Source organism: Leptidea sinapis, chromosome 11, assembly GCF_905404315.1.
Source record: "Leptidea sinapis chromosome 11, ilLepSina1.1, whole genome shotgun sequence".
NCBI classification, from domain to species: domain Eukaryota; kingdom Metazoa; phylum Arthropoda; class Insecta; order Lepidoptera; family Pieridae; genus Leptidea; species Leptidea sinapis.
In genome coordinates, this window is record NC_066275.1 from 1,103,817 (window position 1) to 1,125,964 (window position 22,148).

Genomic DNA, 22,148 nt, shown 5'->3' on the forward strand with positions numbered 1-22,148 from the left:
TAAAATAAAGAATAAATTGCGTGATCAGAGATTTTCATCACCTGAAGAAGCTGTGGACGCCTACAAAACGGCCATTTTGGAGACTCCAACTTCCGAATGGAATGGTTGCTTCAATGATTGGTTCCATCGTATGGAAAAATGTGTCAAATTTCGCGGAGAATACTTTGAAAAGCAATAAATATTTTTAAATAGTAATGTTGTGTCACTTCCTTGATTCCCGAAATTTTCAGTTATAATTTGATATCCTAAAAAATATAAATAAAATATTGCTCATTTTATTAGGAAGTAGGATTTGTACGCTAACACCATGTTAGCCGATTTATTTCTTTTGTATAAAAACTCTGTAACACGGATGAAGTACTTTTAAACTTTATGTCTATTAACATTCCGACACGAAACTCAAAGGATCAGTTCTTTTCAAACGGTGCAAATATCTAAAAAATTCTTTACCCATCGAATAGCACGATAGATCTTACCTGCTCTCTACCTGTGGATTGGTTACGCTTTTTTGTCACATTAAATTGTCATAGAACACGTTTATACTTTTACCTGGGACGGGTCGAGATAAACGAAAAAGGCAAATCTTGGAAATTGAATAAATATTTCAATTTAAGTTAAGGTTTGTATTATTTACACCGTAACTGTGTCATAGAATATATATTAAATATTTATTTAAAATGAATCATAGAGTTAGAGCCTTTTACAATTTACAATCTTCTACTATTCGTAAATGATTTTTTGGTTTTTATTACATGATTGTTATTTGAACAATGTTTTAGTTTGTAACCGACTTCAAAAAAGGAGGGGGTTCTCAATTCGTCGCTATTTTTTTTATGTTTGTTACCTCAAAACTTTCGACTGGGTGAACCGATTTTGATAATTCTTTTTTTATTTCAAAGCTGGTGCTTCCTCAGTGGTCCCATTATAATTTGGTCCAGATCTGACAGTGGAATCCATGAGAAAACCATAAAAGTCTTAAATTTTGTGGATGATAAGTTTACGAATAACTCAAAATCGCGCCAACCGATTTCGAAGATTCTTTTTTTATTGGAAAGCATATACTTCACAGATAGTTTGGTTAGGTTCAGATTACGGAATCCATGACAAAGTAACGGAACAGTGTCTGTAATCAAATTGCAAAGTACTTACGTTCATTGCTACATTGAAAAATTGAGTATATTTACACATATTTGGACAAATTGTTAGTTAGTGTACTTCAAATTCACAAAAAATCATAAAATATTTTTTTTTAACAAAAAAACAACTGCCTTCAAAAGCACTATTCCAAAACAATATACATAATGTGCACTAAAAAGTATAAAAATAATTGCGTATTTTTATACAATCTAATAAATTAATCTTATTCTAGTTACTAGATAATTGTAATGTTTGGAGTCGGCGTCATCCAAGATAGGTTTGGACTCAAGCACAGATGTGCTTGGACTCAAGTGTGGATGTGCTTGAGTCGTGAGGAGGCGAGAGGCGTGAGCGGGTCGCAACGGAAGGACACCGATTCCAAAAATAACAATAATCGTAACTAGAATAAGATTAATTAATTAGATTGTATATAAATACGCAATTATTTTTATACTTTTTAGTGCACATTATATATATTGTTTTGAATAAGTGTTTTTAATATACCAAATTTGCTATTGGTTTTAAAAACACCTTTTAACTCGACTTAACAGAGTAGTAGCCATAACAAGATTATGTGTCTTCCTTATCAGTTTCTAGAAAATTCGCTAATCTGCGTACATTTAATTTGAGAGGTATGTTTATTTCTTCAAAATTATCTTTTTATATAGGCAAATATATTCGAGTTTTGATCTCTTCTAGTAAAATCTTTATATCTCGTCAAGTAATGCCACCTATTTCTGCCGTGAAGCAGTAATGTGTAAGCATTACTGTGTTTCGGTCTGAAGGGCGCCGGTGCTAGTAAAATAACTGGGCAAATGAGACTTAACATCTTATGTCTCAGGTGACGAGCGCAGTTGTAGTGCCGCTCAGAATTTTTGGGCTTTTCAATAATCCTGAGCGGCACTGCATTGTAATGGGCAGGTCGTATCAATTACCATCAGCTGAACGTCCTGCTCATCTCGTCCCTTATTTTCATAAAAAAATATGTATGTGGGTTACGATTAGCCCTATTGAGGCGATATTACTTAGTAAATTCTCAAATAAATAATCCCAACTAATATTATAAATGTGAATGTAAGTTAAGTTGATACGCATTCACGGCTAAACGACTGAACCGATTTCGTTGAAATTTAATACAGAGATAGACTAGAGCTTGGAAAAGGACATAGGCTGACTTTAATGGCGAAAATATAAATGGAGGGGTTGTAATAGAGGATGGAAGTTTATGGGTATTCGTCATTATTAGAGATAAAACCATAAAATTTTGTATTTAGGCACTTGATAAGTAGACATTTATAAACATTTGTTCGAGCATTTTTTAAGCTTTGACCTACATGGGAATGAAATAGGATATTAAAGTTCGTAGGGAAATACTATTGAAAAGACTCTCCACAAGACTGATCTGACAAGGAATATCCGCTGCATCATAGAAGAGCGCTGCCACCAGTGGAAAGAGCAGTTTGTATGTGCATAATTTGCAAATTATCTTAAAAAACCATTAACCATTCCACGCGGACGATGTCGCGAGTAAATGTTAAATTGGTAACTGTTCTTTAAATTCAAGACGCAGACAAAGATATTGTTTACTGTGGAGATCCACAAGATAAGCAAGATATAGAGACTGTGCAATTTGTTCTTCGCTACACAATATTGTGGTATGTAAGTACACTGTTTGAACAAATAATGTAATTTAGCCTGCATCTATGTTTGCTTACATTTCCTGTTGCCAATATTGTTACAAATAATGGTCCACCTTAGATTAAGATTAGATACAGCACTAACTAAGAACAATAGCTTTTTTATTACGGCAACTATTAGATCCTTGTGTGCATAGCATCTTAACACGCAAATTCAAATTCAAATAAAATGGGATGTGACACCACTATTGGAAATCAAAAACTACCACCCATTCCAAAATGAATGCCTCAGACCTGAGAAGAACGGGCGCAAGAAACTCAGCGGGCTTTTTTTCATCGAAAAAATATGTTTACAAAGTAATATTGTACAATTAGACTTATTACTTATTAGCCTGAGGGCGGTCACTGCATTCCCACTCAATGGCATCTATTACATTTTGTAATATTAGCTTCTTGTTATTTTACATTGAAATTATTAAAATACAAAATACGTACTGAAAATATTGTATGATCCCAGTGTCTTTCTTATATATTGTATCATTATTTTTACAAAGTTTTACCACGCAACCCGGCATTTTAATTTAAATTATTAGCAAAGTTTAAAAGAACATGTGGCATGTCAATGTAACACATTGTTCGAGACCGACTCGAGTACGCCCACTTGGGTGTAGTATTAGTTGCCACACTTTACGACTACGCCTGCGGTAGCTAGTTGGAGCGCATAGGAGACCAATCGTTAATATAAGTGTTTCATTTATAAAGCATGGTACCTTCAGAAACTTTTCTGTCTTTGACCATAAAGCACAAAATATATTACTTATATATTATTAATTTATATATTACATATTTCACGGGAATTGTTAGAGGACTAACCAAGTGAGATCTTCTCTGTTTTATTATATTATGACTATTTATAATTTTTACTATAACAGATCTCAAAAAAGATGAAAAGGAGTACCGTACTGCGATATTACGCTAATCACACCACACTGCTCCACATATCTTAACAACAATTACATTGAAAGATTCCTGTAAATTAGGACTATCAGTTCTAAGTCCTCAGAGAAGTACTCGTCTTATCTTGAATCGTTTTGGACGCCAATCTAATTGAAATCAAAATTATAATAGTTTTATTTAATTCATTGACTATGTTCCATTTGAATAAGCGAGAAAACCCTATAGTTTGCTGAAAGTTGCTGCACTGCTTCAGTGACGATTACATTTAAACGATGACATTAAGGGACGGTATGAGCAGAACATTCAACTGATGGTAATTGATACGCCCTGCCCGTTGCAATGCAGTGTCGCGCAGGATTCTTGAAAAACCCAAAAACTCTAAATGGAACTACTGTTATGCTCGTCACCTAGAGACATAAGATGTTAAGTCTCATTTGCCCTAAAATTTCACGAGCTACAGCGCCTTTAAGACCGAAACACAATTATGCTTACACATTAATACTTCACGGCAGAAAACAGCGCCATTGTGGTACCCATAATCTAGCCGGCATCTTGAGCGAATTTGCCCCCCACTGGTAAATGAACAAATGCACATAAAAAGCGATACCAAGGAAGCTAACTGTAAAAGTAATTTCGACCAGGTAATAAATTTATTTGAATAAGTCGCATTTGTCCTCATTTTCTCGAGAGTCCTTTAAAGTATACAATAATGAAGCCGTACAACAAAACCATTTCATAAAAGCTCGTTAAAATTTAATGGAACCAAGAATTTTCTGGAATGCATTTGCCTCTGGATACTGGAAATAGTTTTTGTTATTAGAATACAGTCTTAATAGGGTGATATTATGCCTTTTGCCTGTCTCATTTCACTTTATTACCTTGCGTATTTTTCTTTAATACGGTATTCTAAATAAGAAAATATATTATTTTCCTCTTGTTTTTTAATCAGGTCAATTAATACATTAAAAGGCATAAAAGACATAAAAGGCATTTATTTTCTCAAAATTGATTCCTTTAGCATTCTTTTTGATGTAATTTCTAATATACTAGATACAAATACCGCTTTGGAAACAAATGGCGCTCTGAGAGAAAAGAAGCGGTGTAACAAACTCTCCCAGCATTCTTTTTTTTGCGCTCTTTTCAATAAAAATATGCAATATTGTACAGTCATTTCTATCGCTATAAAACAATCATAATCTTTTTTTTATTTATGAAAATAAGGGACGAGACGAGCAGGAAGTCCAACTGATGGTAATTGATACGCCCTGCTTATTACAATGCAGTGCCGCTCAATAATAATAATCTAGTCCCAAGCTGTCTGATCACTTAAATATTCAGCTGTAGTAGAATTTACGACAGAGCCATTTTTTTATAAAACATTTAAATTTATTTATAGATAAAGCCTGATCAGTGACTGACTGACTTTATTATAAAAGTGTTTACATTTACCCTTGAAGCTATTATGTATCTTATGAAGCCTACTAGAATTAGTTACAAGCAATCCCTTATGTCTAGTGTTATAATAATGAAAATCACTATTAAGAGCAAAAAGATTTTTGTGACATTTATTGTCACTTTATTTAAAGTTTTCTTTGAGAGACTGCCATTCGACATACAACCAGAATCACTTGAAATCATACACTCAGTATTCTACCGTAATAGACAAACACTCTCCTCATTACGGCGAGACTAAATTTAATGCATTCATGTGTGCTAGTCTTACAGATGTGTTAATGAGTCAGTGAAGTGTGTAGTACCTATTTTGCTTTTAGACAATCTCTATGACAAATATTGATAAACGACGTCATATTCACGTATATATTTTTTATTTGCGAACCCATATTTTTTGAATTAATATAATCTTTAGAAAATAGAGTGTTTAGTACGTATTAATATAACGAAAATAGTATTGAAGAATCAGTTTGTAGGTGTGAAATGATTCTTTAGTAGGATTGTTGCTATATGTAAGAACACAACCAATATTTTTTAATTAATATCCGTTAAAACACAGAACAATAACGATAAAAACACTTAAATTTAAACGCCCAATTTGACAGGAGACTAATGGACACTAAATTGTTTCAAAACTGTTTCATGGTCGTCATCTATTCCGTCTCTTTCTCACACCTATGTTCTTATGTAAGGATAGCTATCTCACTTTCACACAGGGTTCGTCTATTACGGTAGTAAACTAAGTTTGTGCTTGAAATACTGAAAATAAAAAACATATTCTTAGATTTTATATAAGCACTGTCCGTGTTAAAAAATATGTTAGTCAAAAAATGTCTATATATTTACGAATCAGGAACCACAAACAATACAGCAGTTCATGAAAAGTAAAAAAAATCCAAGCTTTATTCCAAATTTAATTATTTTAAAGCAATGTTTTAAATTTAAGAGTAAAAAAGTTTGAGTGTACTTATGTACGCATGTAAGAAATATAAGCAAAACAAAAAGTACTTACAAAACTTCTTTGTTTAATATTATCAATATTTTATAATTTTCCTCCCAAACCCGCCGTAAGTCGTATAACTTTAATAAAGGTATCCTAACTTCACATGATATATCAATATAATAATATAAAAGCTATATAAAATCTGGTTATGCCGTTTTTAGATTAGCCGATATATACTGTCAAAAATGACTCAAATAATTTGAGCTAACAAGCAGAGGATTTATCACACAAAAAATATTATTAACGAATTTCAGATTCAAGTACGTATATTGTCGGTTTCGTCACAAAAATTATTACTATAAGTAAGTATATAAGTCGTAAGTATATTTCAATTAATTCAAATGCTTAGGGTTGTAACTATTAATCATTCAAAATATAATTTTCGGATTAGTATTCGTAAAGAGCTGGAATTGTATCAAGCGTCCTCACAAAAACACTGCACTTCGATCAGTAAGAAGAACTTGTAAATGAAATTTTAAACAACAACAAGTTAAACACTAACATGTCTTCGCCCGTTGTTTTTGTCCCGGAAAGTCCGAGCAAATGTTGTTACATGAAGCAAGGCACGAGGAAACCAAAATAAATCTGAACAGAAGTACAGTTGTATAGGGGGTTACTTAAAAGTCGTGAAAAGGCTACGTAAAATCTAAACAAAGTACAGTTGTACCGGGGGTTACTTAATACTCATGAAAAAAGCTATGTAATAATGCTCCGAAGTTCTCAGTGGTTTTAACCGAGTAATATTTAAAAAGTGTAAAGTTCGTCTTTGTTGATATTTTTTTTTTACGAAAATAAGGGTCGAGACGAGCAGGACGTTCATCTGATGGTAATTGATACAATGCAGTGCTGATTAGGATTCTAGAAAAACCCAAAAAATTCTGAGCAGCACTACAACTGCACTCGTCACCTTGAGACATAACATGTTAACGCTCATTTGTCCAGTAGTTTCACTAGCTACGGCACCCTTCAGACCGAAACACAGTAGTGCTTACATATTACTGCTTCACGGCAGAAATAGGCGCCGTTGTGTTACCCATATCTAGCCATCATCCTATGCAAAAGAGCCTCCCTCTGGTATAATTTTAAGGCTTGCATCCACTAACTTTATCAATAACAAACATGTAAAAGTACCGGTTTAGCAAAAAATGTATTGCATCATTTGATAATTTTTTGATGACGTCATAACTTTAAGTGTTAGCCGTAACCAACAAATCCACGCCGGTGTAAGCTAAAATTGATGTAAAATAGATATAAAGCGACCTGTCAAAAGGTGTAAATAATTTTTGTGATGATATTGACTGGGTATTTCACTTTTTAACTCTTATTTTAAATAAGCAAAGGAATACGATGGAGCAACACATTCCACAGGCTATGATAAATTCAACGGTACTGTTAATGTTAAATCTTAACTATAACTTGATGATACTAATATGACAAACCCAGCCTAAGTTAATAGTTTTAGCCTCCAACGATCTAATTTGCATTAAAAATACACAATGAATATTATAAATATTACACTAGATAGTCATAAAATATCATGCGTTCAAAATTCATTAATCTATGAATTTCTATAAGCGACCTAATTCTATTAAACTTTCAAAATTTAAAGTAAGAAAACATTGATATTAGGTTATCTTCTCTAAATATAATCTGTTTGTCTCTTGATGAGATCACATAAACTTAGATTACTTTAGATAAATATTTTTTTCCTGGTTGATTAATTTAATTACTTAAGCCATTATTTCTTTTATTTTCATTAAAATGCTTCATTTCGGGGTTATAAGACCCAAGTCCTATTTTCCGCGAGTTTAACTCTTAAAGCAAAAATTATAATTGTAATAATATCTAAAATTTTCAATACCCCATTTGACAGAATATCGAAATTTTTGAAAATACACTGTCAGGAATCAAGTCAAACTATTCCCCTGAACACCCACAAATGAGATTTGCAGTTCTGTATTAGATAAGATGAAAAGTGTTGTTCAAACAAAATTATGAAAGAACTCTAATGAAGAGACCTATTTTAGTTTTCACGGAGCGTATTGTTTAACATCCCATTAAAAGTTATCGCATATGAATAGAAATCGATAATGCAGAATCATAGGTGAAGTTATAACAAGTTAACTTTGAACAGAATCAGGTCTGAGTAATAACAACGAACTTTTGTGAAATAATTTGCACTGAAGCAATGTTAGATCATATTTATACTTTGTTACTGTTGTAAATTTAGTTTGTTGTTATGTTTATTATTTTATTAACAAGACGAGCAGGACGTTCATAATTCCTTTAATAATTTCCTTTGTGCTGTCAATGTTAAGTAGCCAATACTGCGTCTTCCGGTACGTGTTCGCCATTCGAGGACTTTACAACGGTAACTTTCGTTCTCTTACGGATCTCCTCTTTTCTCCTCATTTCAAACTCCGAGCATAGCCCTCTCCATTGCCCTCTGAGTGACCATAAGCTTTCTCATTAGGCTCATATTTAGCGACCACGTCTGCGGACCGTAAGTCATCACTGGCAACACACAAACCTTCGTCTTCAGACACTGTGGTATTTGGGACGAAAAGTAAATTTAAATGTATATTCTGTTACAATTATTTTCTAAAAAGTAAAGAACTATTTTAATTTACTGCAATCTTTTTACAGTCTTACGCCAGCCATTCCCAGTAATGTAAGAGTTAATTAAAGTTACAATCGTTGTTTACGGTTCAAAAAACATTGCTAAATGAATTTCATATGCAAATTTCAATCATCATCATATTCATCATCATCAATTCATAAATTATTTTATATTTTACAAAAATTTTGGCACAGACGCAAATATTAACGATACGAGAATTCTGCGAGATAACCTATACGGACATATTAAGCAGATAATTTGTGTTCGCGTCGAGAGAATGAGAATGAATGTTTGTAATAATGCAATATAAATGGAAGAGTAGGCCCTTACTAGGCTCTTTGCCCACTTAAACTGATTTCAATAATATTATATATCTTTTTCTACTCCTCTGCTTTTATCTGTCATTTATACAGCGTGGATGTATCATTAATATAAGTACATACTTTATTGAGTCTTTGAATTAAAAAAAATTAACAAAAAACAGCTGACTTCAAAAACACTATTTTAAAACAATACATATTATATATTCACTATGTAATTAATTAATCTGATTCTGAGTTACGATTATTGTTATTTTTGGAATAGAACACACACTGAAGCGACGTCTCTACGCAACGCCAAGTGATCCAGCCGTTCACAGAGCATTGGGTGACATTTCGAGCTGCTCAGCGTTCCACGCGGTCAAATGGATCGAGCTGATACTGGGGTGCGCCAGACCAGAGATGACAGCAATTCTCCATATGTGACTGGACCTGCGCTTTGTAGATTGCTAGAATGTGGGCCGGCTAGAAGTATTGTCGTGTTCTATTAATGACGCCCAGCTTCTTCGAAGCCTTTTTGGCTTTGCCCTCCAAATGCAACGGAATTGGCAATCGCTATAAACTATAGAACCATTTATCTATTAGCCATAATTTATGAATATTTAGCATCACTCTAATATTTTTGAAAGGTGAATTTATTTTGATGAAGTGCTGTTATACAGTATGACATCAAAAGGCGAGTTGGATCTCCTAATCCTAATATGGAATAGTCCTTTGCTGGTCTAAAAAGTTCACCATGTTTTTTAATGAACATACTAAATTCTAATATATAAAGACTAGTAAGCATTAACAGACGGTACTTTTTAAAAAGTGTTCTACACAATTCTAGAAGACTGATATTGCACAGAGATCTTTAACACATTTTTGTGCCAGAAAAACATCAACTCCATGTAATACAGAATGACATTAAATAGCGAACTGAAAAGTCTTACATAAAATAATATATTGTATTAATATTTAACACCAGAACGTTTAAAAATACAAACTCACCAGCAATAAACTCATCGTGAATATACTGCATTTCACAATTCCGCGGAAGCATTTAGATAAGGTGAAAAGGCTTTGTTATTTTTGTACCGACACCGCAGGAAATTCGTATTTCGTTTTATCCCACGAGCGGATATCGGAGCGGTGATACAGAAGAGTGTAACGTTTGTTAGAATTTAGCTCTGGAAAGATTCTAAAATTGTTCATGTTGGAATTAAAAAAAGAAATTACATGACACTAACAAAAATACGTATTGCACTCCGCAGTGTCTAAATCTCTAACCCCCTTATTCATAATAGTCTGCTAACTTAAAGCATTGCTAATTCTTACTCTGTCTTCTTCTATTGACCTAAGTCAGAATGAGAAAAAACACTCCTAAGCGGCTGTTTAAAGTTAGCGGACCATTATGAATAAGTGGGTAAATCTATTCAGTAGTTTTTGCTTTTTGCACGAACACTCATACAGATAAGTTCAAGTACAAAAGGATAAAAGACAATAATTCTTTATAGTACATTTTTTGAATTCGGTATTGTTTTTTTTTATGAAAATATGGAACGAGATGAACAGGACGTTCAGCTGATGGTAACTGATACGCCCTGCCATTACAATGCAGTGCCGCTCAGGATTCTTGAAAAATTCAATAATTCTGAGCGGTACCACAATTGCGCTCGACACCTTGAGACATAAGGTGTTAAGTCTCATTTGCCCAGAAATTTCACTAGCTACGGCGCCCTTCAAACCGAAACACAGTAATGCTTACACATTACTGCTTCACGGTAGAAATAGGCGCCGTTGTGGTACCCATAATCTAGCCGGCATCCTGTGCAAAGGAGCCTCCCACTGGTAAATTTCGGCATGTATTTCGAACATGCAACAAGTATTTTTAAAAATATTAATTGTACAGTTTTAATTTTATTATGATTTTATTAAATGTATAGAAATTAAATTATATACACTGAAAATGTTAAACTTAAAAATAATTAAGTTTAATACGCTTCTATATATTTCAAAGCTATGTCTATTTTTGCTAAATTGTAATTCTAAACTTTCATAAAATCTAAGGACATGTTTATCTTGAACCTCGTTAAATGGAACACCTCCTTTGAAGCCTCAAAACCTATAAATTATTTAGATTTTTTTTTCCTTCTTCTTTAAAATGCAAATTGGATTCATATCGCTTATTCATTACTTAAAATTCTCTTTTTCGGAATATTAACATAAGCGGACACAATATTACCGCATTCATTCCCAACAACTGTCACTTCGCGTGAAATAGATATTAAAAATAGAAAAAATAAACGACAAACCATTCACAGACTGACAGTAACAAGCCAAATTGGATTTTATTAAATTGTCAACCTACGTAGATAATAAAATAAATTTATTTTTGCGGGAAAAACACAATAGAAAATTTGTGTGTGATCGTAAAAGTGAAATTAAAAAAATGCATTTAGTTATGTGTACTTATACTACGATCTACGAAGTAAAAACAGAATTATCTGGAAAACTTTTTGAAGTTTCCAGATGTGCATGGTTGATGTTGATATTATTTTTGTAATTTTTTTTATTATTGTTACGAGAAACAATGCAATCGACCAACTTACCAGTGGGAGGCTCCTTTGCATTGGATGCCGGCTAGATTATGGGTACCACAACGGCGCCTTTTTCTACCGTGAAGCAGTAATGTATTATCATTACTGTGTTTTGGTCTGAAGGGTGCCACAGCTAGTGAAATTACTGGGCAAATGAGACATCTTATGTCTCAAGGTGACAAACGCAATTGTAATACCGTTCAGAATTTTTGCGTCTTGCAAGAATCTTGAGCGGTACTGCACTGTAATGTGCAGGGCGTATCAATTACCGTCAGCTGAATGTCCTGCTCGTCTCGTCCCTTAATGACATAAAAAAAGAATGAATTAAATTTTTAGGATTATTAAAAAACTATTGGTTGCTAAGAAACGTTTTCTTTAGATCGTATCCTACCACGAAAAAGTCTTTGTTTTTTGAAATAATTATTAAAATAATTCCGAGTTCTCAGCGAATCCGATTCGAAAGTGATCTGCAATATACTAGTGATCACAAGGACCCTGATCCATCAATTATGCTAAAACCAGTCCACATGGCAAATACCACCTCCAAAGTAATAAATAGTGTTAATCTACGGTTCCACTTCTCAGGTGGATTGAGGCCATCGCTTTCGTCTTGCTTATAAATTGCACCCTCGTTTGGAATGTCTTTCATCCCTTGATGAACAATACAACAACGTAAATAAAATACAGCATTATTGAGTTTGTAATACACCTACTTACGTGAAGAATACAAACATATTATTTAAATTTAAATTGTAAATATCAATGTTACAAATTGAACGCAGAGCGCTATTTGAGTTTGACAGCTCATTAAAATGTTTTAAAAGCTGTCACAACATAATATTTTGTTTATGTAGTGTAACAGTCAGAATATTTAATAAGCAAACAAAAAAGAAACAAATGAAAAACGCGTTAGTAACGGATTTCCGTACAACTTCTCTCCCCTAATATTAATACGAATTGAATAATGCGCTTTCACCCAGATTTTGACGTTAGTGAGCTTCCTAAGTTAAATACTCCTCACAGTATTTATATACGGCAACCGTTGAATGATCAGTTCTCAAGATCTTTCTTCCAAATACCTGGAATGCGCATCCTTACAAATTGTTCACGGCTGAAATGACAAGGGTACTTTCCAATATCATCATCATTACAGCCGGAAGACGTCTACTGCTATACAAAGGCAGTCACGAAGATCGCCATGACGATCAGTACTGCGCTGCCCTCATCCAACCTATTCCGGCGGTCTACCAACAATGGCGCCTGGATGATCCTCTCACCGGGAAATCTGCTTCAGTTTTTTTTGTTTCTTTTATATTATTTATTATTATTTTAATTTAAGTTATTATATACTTTTTTTATATATAATAGGTAATAAAATGCTCGCATCAGTACACATACCGTAAAAAAATAAAGGTAGTCCTTTATTTCATTTACGGCATGTGTGGAGTGATGGATCTACTGTATTGCTCTGTATGTATGTACTCAATTAGTATAACTTTTTATTTTATTAATTTACATCCTGTGAGCAGTGTCAGCCTAAGTAGTGTACATGCATAGGTGAGATGTGCTTGAGTCGCACGCGCGACGTGAGGAGGAGAGAGGCGAGAACGGGCCGCGGCGGAAAGACACCGATTCCAAAAATAACAATAATCGTAACTAGGATTATATGAATTAATTAGATTGTATAAAACTCGCAATTATTTTTATACTTTTTAATGCATTATTATTATATCTATTGTTTTGGAATAGTGTTTTTGAAGCTGGTTGTTTTTTTGTTTATTTTTTTTTATAATTTTGGTAATTATAGTATAGCGGCTAAAGTAATAATATAGCTACAGTTGTAGTAAAAATATATTGACGACCTATATAGCTCAGTGGTTAGTGACCCTGCCCACTGAGTTAAAGGTCCCGGGTTTAAAGGCCGGTAGGTGCAAACATTTTTATAATGATGATGATGTATTATGATGTTATATATCTATTATTAGATATATCTATTAATAATACATAATGGGATCGAACTTTTAGTGTGTATTGTTGCCAATATTTCTAAAACTGCAATTATTTTAACATTTATGTACCTAATTTCTGAACAGTAGTACCAAATTTCATCTTTTAAAAATAAATAAGTTAATGGAACCTTTAATAAAACAAAAAATATTTAACAATAGTAGTTACTCAATGGGTCACCAAGGGGCTGCTGAAAATCAGTGCTGTGTTGGTATTATACTAACGTAGCATGACAATGAGTCAGCTCCTTTTAATAACAATAACTGCTACACAGTACTTTTAAATTAAGATAATTCCTATAATATACATATACTTGTGTTTTTTTGTTATTTGTATTATTTTTATATTATTAGTTCTTATTTTTTTTTTTTTCTGTAAGTTCTTTTTTACTTTTATTATTCTGTGTGGTTTGTGTTTGTTATTAATAAAGTTTTCATTCATTCATTCATGTTTGTGTCCGAGTCGCGGTTTGTTAATATTTTGTATTAATGTATGTTTATATATCATTTAATATTGGAGGCTATGCCTAGTTTGGGGAAAGATAGTTTGTGTAATAATGTGACAGTGAAAAATTATATGCACTATATAAATTTATCTATCCATCGGTTCATCAGATACAGCTCACTGACACATAGATTTCCATCTGTCATTGGCTGAAATCTATAGAGAAAACTTAGATTTTGAATGAAAGTTTTTTGTGATGAAAGGCCAACTTGGCCTTTGCATTGGGCTGTCTTAGCTTAAGCTCAGCATGATTTCAGATGTCAAATGACTACAAGAACGTAATCTCGTCCGATAACGCTAAGCTTGACCAGTGGGAGGCTCTTTTGCACAGGACGCCGGCTAGATTATGGGTAGGTACCACAACGACGCCTATTTCTGCCGTGAAGTAGTAATGTGTAATGTGTGTTTCGGTCTGAAGGGTGCCGTAGCTAGTGAAATTATTGGGCAAATGAGACTTAACATCTAATGTCTCAGGGTGACGAGCGCAATTGTAGAGCCACTCAGAGTTCTTTGGTTTTTCATTGGGCACTACATTGTAATGGGCAGGGTGTATCAATTACCATCAGTTGAACGTCCTGCTCGTCTCGTCCCGTCGTAGATCTCAATCTTAGCGACAGTGCAGGCAGCACTGCTGGTGGTTGGAGAGGCAAAACACTAAAATATGTCAAGCTACGTCACCTAAACGCTAATTTGGCTGAAAAAGCGAGCGTCGCAAGGTTAAATGTAATTCTTATTCTTAAACTTTTCACCCCCGGACTCTGGAGTCACATAGAACTTAATGACTCAGGATTAATTCCTTCTTCGTTTATTTTTACCGCTATTCAGATTATTTTAACTTAGATAACTTGTGCACTTAATACATCCCAATCCCTACTAATATTATAAATGTGAATGTAAATTTATTTGTAACGCTTTCACGCCTAAACCACCGAATCGATATTGATAAAATTAGTACAGCGAAAGACTAGATATTAAAAAATTACATAGTGTACCTTTTATTGCAAAAAATATGTAGGGGACGGCAGTTTGTATGGAAATTCGTCATCTTCGAAGATAAAACCATGAAACTCTGTATTTAGGCACTTGATAAAAAATAATTTATAAAAATTTGTTCCAGCACTTTCGAAACTTTGACCTACATGGGAATGAAATAGGAGATTGATGATCACAGGGTAATTAATTCTATTAAAGAAATTGTCTAATATACCTAATGCGCTTTATCATCGATAGAAGAGCGCTGCCAGCAGCGGAAAGAGCAGTTTGTATGTATATAATTAGAAAAATATCCTAAGAAAAACTATTCCATGCGGACGAAGTCACGCGTAAAAGCTAGTACCTATACTTATAATTGAAACTGTTATTTTTATCGAGAAATCACTTTGAAATATTTTTATTTTGATTCATAACAACTTTAAAAACAAATATATTTTGTATAATTTAATTATTTTTTTATAATTTGTATATTATAATGATGGGTACCTATCGATAATATTGTCATGAGTAACGATGTTTCAATAAATTCTATAAATTAAATTTAAAATAAATAAATGTAATACCAAGTACTTGCTGTGACTGAAAATGTGAATTTTTAGAATTAATATACATACATAGTATAGGTAACTGTTATATATTATTATAAACTATTAATTAATCTTGGTCTGAATGAAAATAATTAAAACTAATACAAATTTCCTTACACTTTAAATGTCTTCATCTTTTTGAAAATATAACACATATTGTGTTATAATAATATTTTTGCAAATTAAAATAATATTATATTCTAAATAAAAATGTTGTATTTTTAATTTAATAGTGAATAGCTATTATTTACTAATTATAATAATTGTTAAAATGTCACAACTAATTTATAAAAAAATGGAATCATATTTAAAAATATTTATTTAACTTTTAACATTATATTCACCTGAATATAATTCAATATATTTATATTCAATGTGTCTTATTTAAGAATTAATAAGATAGCATAAGTAATTATTTATCACTTACCGAATAACGTAACAAACTTAGAACACACACAATGAAAAGTTCGCACTGCGAGATAACTTAATAAAATTTCGGCAATATACGTTCGTCGTTCACCGCGCAGAAGTCGAACTGACGCGAGGGGATGGGTCCGGTACTCCGGTAAGGGTGGTTAAAGAATTTAATAGTACAATAGTTATTGGGCTGGACTTTATCTACGGCCGGTATTTGTCTAAAGGGATGGCTTATCGGCAGCGAGAGCAATCGAACTTGATAGGCAGTGTAAATACGTTGCCACTTTTAAGAAATATCTGTCTTTGTTGTTATATTATTATTCCTACCTTTTTCCTAGTTTTATAACTGTTTGTATAATCTAATATATAAAATTCTCGTGTCATGGTGTTAAACATTGAACTCCTCCGAGACGGCCTGACCGATTCTCATGAAATTTTGAGTGCATATTGGGTACGTCTGTGAATGGGACAACATCTATTTTTCATCCCCCTAAATGTTAAGGGTGGTTCACACGAATTTATTTTTTTATTTTTTTGTAATTTTTTTATTTATTTGTTAGATTATGAATCAGCATTAAAAAATACATACAACTTCAAATTTTCACCAATCTACGATCAACAGTTACTTTTGTATCGCGATTTTAATATCGGCAGTACAACGTTTGCTGGGTCAGCTAGTAGTATAATATAATTCCTAATTCATTTATTAAATAAATGAAATTATGATTTTAATAAGAAACAAATATTTAACAATATTTCCAATATAAACTCACACTTAATGTAAGCATTATTTTTTCGTATATTTATTTATATATTGATCCTGTCCTCGTTTTAAAAAAACCCTGTGGCATGACATATTTTATACTTACTATACAATGACATTTTATACAACCCCGTTATAAGCTCGATCTACTTGACCACGTGCAACGCACAGCAGCTTGAATTGTCGGGGACCCAGTTCTCTGTGATCGGCTGAATCACTTAGCATTGCGTAAAGACATCGCTTCATTGTGTGTCTTCTATCGCATTTATCATGGGGAGTGTTCCGAAAAGCTGTTTCACCTGATTCCTGCCGAAGAATTCCACCTTCGCACGACAAACCACAAATATGGATATCATCCCCACCATCTGGATGTGTGGAGATCATCCACAGTGCAGTTTTCAAGGAACTTTCTTCCACGTACTACAAAGCTGTGGAATGATCTTCCTTGTGCGATGTTTCCGGGACGATATCACATGGGTACCTTCATCATTCGCAGTCTGATAACGGAACCGTAAAAGTGTGCTCAAAGATAATGTAAGCACACTTTACTCCTTAGACGTGTATGAACTGTGACTGTCCGAATCAAACGTGAACTGAATAAATGTTTTACATTACTGCTTATTGACCAAGAATAGTTTAAACAGCTTGAGTAAATGTGGCAATGTATAGACATAGCAGTTGAAGTTTATTATGGTGTAATGTGTGGCATGTTCCATATTTCTGCTTTATTTTTACACGACATGATTTCTCTATATGTATAGAAAATCATTGTTACTAAAGTAACTTAAAAATATTCAAAAATTCTAACTAATACAAAATCTATCATTACAATATTATGACGTATTTATGTTAAAAAAAACCAATTGTTTTAAAACAACCGTAATTGTGGTCTCGCTATATTGAAAATACTTGTACTTTATATAAAAGTAATATTTGTCACAATTTACAAATGACAACTGTACCACTTAAATAATGTATTAGGTAATATCAGTTCTTATACTTAACTACATGCATTAAAACCGTTGTTTGAAAGCTTGGATTAAAATTTGTCTCATGCAAAGGCAACCTAATACTGCTATCTATTACTGACTGTTTATATTTCTTATACGGGCTTGCTCTGGAGGAGGCCTTTACTCGTTGACAGATCCTATAAAAAAGCCGACATGCTTATTAACATATTTATATTTAAAGGCTAGCTGACCTGGCAAATGTTGTTTTGCCATGTAAATTATATATGTAAACCTTCCTTGAGCTTCAACGAATCTATTACAAAAGATTTAATTGAGATCGGTCGAATAGTTTAGGAGTTATTAGGGACCATACAAACATACATTCTCTTTTATATATACATAGATTATAACATTATTAAAATTTAAGATAAATTAATAAATAGTACCTGGTACATACACAACTCAATTAATTTATATAAGTGTGAATTTAATTTATTTTAATAAGTTCGTATAATGTTAATTTTTTAAAATGCATGTATAAAACTTATAAATTTGTAAACAAATTATTTTTTTATTTAATTTATACAAGTATATTATCTTATTTACCCGAGGAATTACTACTTATTTACAAAGGATTGAAGAATGCTTTTATTGACTGTAATGTTTGTTTTATTGTATCGCTTTTACCTGTAATTAACGACAGGACTACCAACGTTAAGGAATAGATTGGAAAAAGAAGAACAAAGCTGTTCACAAAGATGTTCCATTAAGATATTATTTTTAATGGATGAATTTAAGTACAATTAAACATAAATACAATTTAACAATTACAATAATAACGTTTGTTAAATAAAATTATAATATTGATTAACTTGTACAAGTATTATCAAAGTGAAAGAAAATATAATTTGATTAAATTCAGTGCAAAGAAGTTCATACGTATTTAAAATATTTTTTTTTTCTACCCTCATTAAATAAACTAGATTTTTTGTGTTATTGAGGCATCTGATAATGCTTCAATAATTGCTATACATCCTGTTAACTGACCAGTTATATTCCTTTCGTGTTTCTCAAATTTGTTTGTGCTGGTGCAGTAGTTGTTTCAATGTCTATTGATTCACTTCAAAAATCGTTGGTCGATATGACCACAGCTTTCGCCACAAGATTCGAGCAGTTCGAGAATAACCTCCAAAACATTAAAAACACAGCAGCTGCTTCAAATAATAATTCAAACGTCAACGACGTAGCCGGGGACTTTTACGCTTTTCGGTCATTTATAATTGCGTCACTGTCGACGCTTCACAGGCAAGTAGAATTACTTCAGAAAATATCTGCCCAAGCGGAGATGAGGTCCAGACGTAAAATGCTACTGGTGCACGGAATACCAGAGCATAGTAAAGAGGAAACATCGGCAGCTGTCGTTAAGAACCTAACCCAACATCTAAAAACCCCCAAGCTGGATGTGACTTCCATTAGTAGGTCACACCGTGTTGGTAAAAATAAAAGTGATAAGCCTCGGCCCATACTTGTAAAATTTGAAGATGTGGATTTAAAAAAATCAATATGGTTTAGTAAAACTGCCCTAAAAGAATCTGGAATTACTCTGTCTAAGTTTCTTACCAAATCTAGACATGAGACTTTTATGACTGCCCGTCAAAAATTTGGGGTGAACAAAACCTGGACAAGTAATGGTACTATTTTCATACTTGATTCAAAGGGATCGAAACACAGTGTGAATTCTGTCGCCGAATTAAATGCTATACCCACTGACACAACGCACGAACAATTGAGAGCTGGAGAGTGTGGTGCTGATCAGAGGCAGGAGGCTGTAGGTAACACCAGGCCAAAGAGAACTAACAGGAATAAGTAAATAAGCATAAACTAAACTTAAGTAATAATTACACAAATCAAATCCTAAGTTCTTTTTCATTTAAATTACTTGAATTAAACTCCTTGATCTAGTGTTTCTATAATGATTTGCAGTATGTATGGCTAGGAATTTATTAAATCTAAGTATTAATCTCCATCTAATTCTATTTTGTTTAATGTCTCCCTACTCCTCAACTTGTATGTCTACTTTATAAGGCTAGTAACATTTTGTAACAAATTATTTGTTATCATTAAACACTGGACTCTTGTTTATAATACTAATCTCAATTTTTACAATGTTAAATTGATATCTAATTTCTAACTTAGACTTCACTTATTTGATAGAACTGAAACTGAAACTGTGAATCTTGAAATAAGTTTGTACTTTAAAGTAGTATATGATAAATGTTGTACAATATGTAAGCATTACTTGATTATATGTGCCTAGTCAACATAATATAATATTGGGTAATATTGTTTACATTTTTGTGTCACTATTTACCTACAAGAAATTTAATTAACTATATATTTAATAAACTTAAAATCAAATATTAAGTTTAGAGTTAAACTATATACTTAATTTATACTACTTTTTGGTGAACAATAAACTGCATTTAAACTTTATTTATAGTTTCTAATTGTTTGGTTCATAATATAATATATCAGTTAATCCAATTTAACAACTTCTATTCATAAAACATATGCATAAATTGACAATGTTTGTAAGTCTGTTCTGTAAGTATCTTCATTTATATTTACTATACATTTCATTGTAAAATAATATCAATTTGATATTCAGAATACTCTTGGTGTAACATTGCATATCATTATATAGCAACATAATCTATAAATTTTATAATGTTATTGTTAATTTGATTAGTTGTAATAATTTGCGCTAATAATTTCTGTTCAATTAATTCATGTGAGACTGGCGTTAACAGGATACAGTTTTTTGAATAAAACCACTAATATTATATTAACTTGAAAACGCAATATAATATATACATATATTTTTCGTTGGATTTAGATACATAACATTAGTTATAATTAATCTAAGTATTATTGTTTAGTTAGTTAGTTTAGTAATAATTGATCTAAGTATTATTGTAACATACCTGCTTATTAATTATTATTTATTTGTTCTGTAATCTTTAATCTTGATAAATTGTAAGCTGGTAATGGCAGATACTAATGATAGCAGTGAAGTTGATTTTTTGTCCTTGAATTCCTCAAGCAGCCAAAGCTCCGCTGATGAAAGCTACTACAGCATCTCACCTACCTTCTCTCTTCGTAGTGAACTTGAGAAAGCTTTTATAGATTCTGTTAATAATTTCAATGTTTTACATATAAATGCTCAGAGTGTGCCTTCTAGCTACACAGATATGCTCGCTTCATTTGATTGTAATAATATTCATGCAATTCTAGTGTCTGAGAGCTGGCTCAAACCTTGTCTTCCTTCCACTTCCTACTCCTTACCGGGTTTTCAGCTTGTCCGCAATGACCGAACCGGCCGAGTCGGCGGCGGTGTTGCAATATATATTCGTGAACGATTCTCATTTTCTATAATAAGTGTATCTCCTCAGCCACCCCCCGGTGACTCTGCGGAACATCTTGTACTTGAAGTCAGCATATCACACTCCAAAGTACTATTGGGTGTGTTTTACAGTCCTTCGTTAGGCGTTGATTATTTTAGTTCATTTGAATCCATTCTTGACTGTCTTACTCCATTATACGAGCATGTGATCATAATGGGAGATTTCAATACCTGCATGCGCAAAGTTAATCATCGCAGCAGAAAGCTCCAATCAATAATTGACTCCTTCAACTTGCAGTTACTTCCTTTAATGCCTACTCATAACCTACCTAATTGTGAATCATCGTTACTTGATCTAATAACTGTATCAAAAAATAACCTTGTACATAAGCATGGTCAGTTCATCTCAGTGCCTTTTTCAAATCACGATCTGGTATTCTTGTCATATAAAGTTCGTTTACCTAAATTAAAACCTCAAACAGTCTGGCTACGTAACTTCAACAATCTTAACATGGATCGTCTCAACTATGATGCTAGCAATATCGATTGGACTGTAGTATATAATACTGACTCAATTGATACCAAAATCAGTTTTTTCAACTCTCTAATTTTACAGCTTTATGACATGCATGCGCCTCTTAGACCTGTTAAAAAGAAACATCTCCCCGCTCCTTGGCTCACAGATGAAATTAAAACATTAATAAATGCAAAAACTCGGGCATTAACAAAGTACAAAATTAGCAATTCTAGTTCCGATCGAGTTAAATATAAAAGTATCCGAAACCGATGCAACAGAATATGTTGGGATGCTCAACAACG

General features: G+C 32.7%; 1 protein-coding gene across 1 annotated transcript in view; it reads right to left on the minus strand.

Moving 5' to 3' along the window:
* LOC126966679 (connectin-like) overlaps positions 1-16,324 on the minus strand; it is a 38,179-nt gene extending 21,855 nt beyond the window's left edge. Inside the window, exon 1 of the mRNA XM_050810831.1 lies at positions 16,224-16,324. The gene's annotated coding sequence lies outside the window, so the exon portion shown is untranslated. The remainder of the gene's footprint in view (positions 1-16,223) is intronic.
* Positions 16,325-22,148: the final 5,824 nt, after the last annotated feature.